At 37.3% G+C, this 3,138-nt stretch overlaps 1 pseudogene; it reads left to right on the top strand.

The window, feature by feature from the left end:
* The first annotated feature begins 1,008 nt into the window (after positions 1-1,008).
* LOC128236591 (uncharacterized) lies at positions 1,009-2,197 on the top strand (annotated as a pseudogene).
* Positions 2,198-3,138: the final 941 nt, after the last annotated feature.

Below are 3,138 nucleotides of genomic sequence, written 5' to 3'. Positions count from 1 at the left end.
ATGTTGTCACGAGTGACTTTATTTATAAGTATATACACAGGTAATGGTATCCTTTGAGATAACGAACACACAATGTTATCTTTTTCTAAAGCTAAATAAACCTAACACAGATAATCAGAACCATATTTTCTGCGATTATGAACGGGACGTTTAATAAAGGCACTTGTCAGTTTATCAATATAAGTTAAAATTATGTATTATAATGTGATAGAGTCGACTCATGTTCGCCTTTGTAATTAAATAACTAGGTAGAGTTGTTAAATTGACAGGCTATTCAACACAATTGCTAAATTGTATTCATTTTAAATGTGTGCCTTTCAAAGATAAATGTTTAATAAGAAAACACAGAACCTACAATGAAACAAAGAATAACAAGGGAAATTAAAACTGGATCGATTTTGTTACGAAGAGAATTTATGGCACGCGGTGGTTCTCTTTGTAACTGATACAAGACATTAATTGCGAGAATAAAACGCACGTAGTTCTATTCGTAGCCAAGGAATAAACCATACAAAACTGTTATCTTTACAGGAGTTTTATTTAAAAATATCTTCTGATAAGGCTTTATACTTAAACATTCAGAAAAAATACAATGAAAAGGAAAACGAGAACACGACTCTAATGAACTTAATAAACAACTGGATTAAAAACTGATAATCCGGTATGCGGATTATTGTGTTTAGACCGTATATTTTGCAGTGACTGTTGCCTGAATTGGAGCTAGGCGTTTGGCAATTTACCTAACGGATTATAGTTGCCGCCTGTGAAATTGTTAAAACAGAAGGTACAGAATTATGAAAGTATTGGATAAACAAACAGTTAAATATAAATAAAGATATTATGGTAATGGTGAAGTTAAACAGTGTCTAAATGTGAGTAAGTGGTGCAACTTGTGAAAAAAACAGCTGGATCAATGACCAGATGCCACGGAAAGAAAGTGATTTCAGCAGTGTTAATATATAATATAAGTCGTCAAACAGAAGGAAAACACCTGTGGCGCAAGCAACAATGCGGCTGTTCAAAGCACAAAACTTTTACGGGACACAACGTCCCCGCCGCCTCCGCCCCCATTCTCTATAGACCGGGAAGTGACGCGCGTCATGCCGGTCTACCTTAACCAGTATCGGGACGGCCGCCGCCTGCCCACACCGGAAAAGGTGGCGGTCATGGAATTGTCCAAGCTTCGAGCGCCGCCGCCTGGGGAAGCACCAGAGAATTCTTAATGACATTTCTGAGCGCTGTCGGGCGCAGGAATTAACGACCTTAGCAGTAAACTCTTGCGAAAGTGAACATACATCGAGCTGGCAAGCCGAAAGAGATGACGTTTTATTCAGCGACTTTTATGGGATCAAAGTTTCATAACAGAGGAAGTATGAACGAAAACGAATTCGACGTTCAAAGAGAAAATGACTGCGTTTCGCCTGATGTCAAGCCGAAAATCTTTGAAAAAAACTATAAACAGTTTCCGGCCCGCAGAGTAATGAGACAACAAACAAAGTTTGAGTTCCTGCGACAGCCGACCATGTTGCCAAAAGTGGAGACTGATAGGCAGCCAACAATGTCGTCATCTTCAGACTCCCAGATAGCCACACTGAGAGCAAAGCTTGCACACCGCCAGCAGATCAACGGCCCTATACAGCTAGATCACTACACGAGTCCTAGACCGGATCTAGCGCCCCTGGTGCTTCCTTCTCTGGAGCGAGTACGGCCCCGCGTCTATTGAACGCCTGGAGAGGGGCGACACATGCTTTTCCACCAGTCGCCTCGTTTTGGGCAAGCGGTCAAAGACGCAGCTTACGTTGAACACGACACGCAGCGCGGCAGTAGAGGGTGGACGGCCAGAACCGTTCACGCTGCCGCATTCCATCACGAGCTTCCCAGCTGCAACTGACTAGTGGTCATTCGCCACCACCGAACTCCGCGCTTGAACTTGACCCGCCGCCGACCCTTGATAGTGAAATTATCCACCATGATTGTTTGGCTGAAATCGACATCCGGGTTTCATTCTGAGGAGAAGCGACTCATTATCCGACGTGTCATTGCATAATTTAAAAAAAAAAAAACATCAACAGTTAATTTTATACTTATTAAAAACATTGAAAACCACGAATACGGCCAAACTCGAATGATTTTTTCCTTTAATTGATAAATATATACTTCATTTGAATGTTTTCATATTACATATATTGATATATTGTGTAATTATAATATATATATATGTGATTTATTTTTGCTACATCTAATATTTACAGTTGGATTTGTTTAATACCGTAAAAACTAAATATGATGTTTTACTGTTTCAATCCGTGCAATTTGATTTATTAAGTTTTATTTTTATTTTCATTCGAATGTGTGTACATATCATATATAAGTCATATATATCTGATTTTGTGAACACCTTAAACGTTATGCACCATGTGTTTGCTACTTTAAATGTACTTCAACGAGGGTTTATTGTGTTTCAATCTTCGGTTTAAATCCACCCACGGAGAAAATGTTTGAATACCTCGTATCTTTTAATCATCAAAGAATAATGCCGAATGATAACAGACTTCAAAATGTCAACGCGTTAAGATGTTTATCTTATTTCTTTGTATACCCGTCTTTCTGATATGGACTGGCTACTTAATGCATTATCTTCTAGAAACATTGCGGTATAAAATACAATCCACTCTGATATATTAAAGGGCATACTATAAATTGATGCAAAAAATATTCATTCTTTATTTTAATGCATAATTACTGATACAGGTAGCGATATTCTGGCGCTTTTAGGCGGGAAATTTGTGGCCACGTAGCTATCAATTTATAAAAATACTAATTTTTTTTTTTACTGAATCTGTTTTGATAATTTTAGTCAAATGGGTTAAACATAATTATGTATTAAAATTATATTAAAATGGTATTGTGCCCCTTAAAATGAACTGACATTATGTGAATAGCAATTTCGTATTATATTATTTGTAAATGTTAAACACAAGTTACAAAATAACGTAAGAAAGAACTGTTCTTACTTCTTAATCTATATTTCTGTCAGAATGTGATTCCTTTGCTATTATGCTCATTCGTGCAAAAACGAAAATTTCAATACTCAATCGTTTCCTTGAGGTTTTAGCTGATTACATTTGTTTCGGTACA

The sequence above is a fragment of the Mya arenaria genome, chromosome 6 (assembly GCF_026914265.1).
Source record: "Mya arenaria isolate MELC-2E11 chromosome 6, ASM2691426v1".
NCBI classification, from domain to species: Eukaryota; Metazoa; Mollusca; class Bivalvia; order Myida; family Myidae; genus Mya; species Mya arenaria.
The sequence above is the reverse complement of the archived record's forward strand: the minus strand, read 5'-3'. Positions and strand labels throughout refer to the sequence as shown.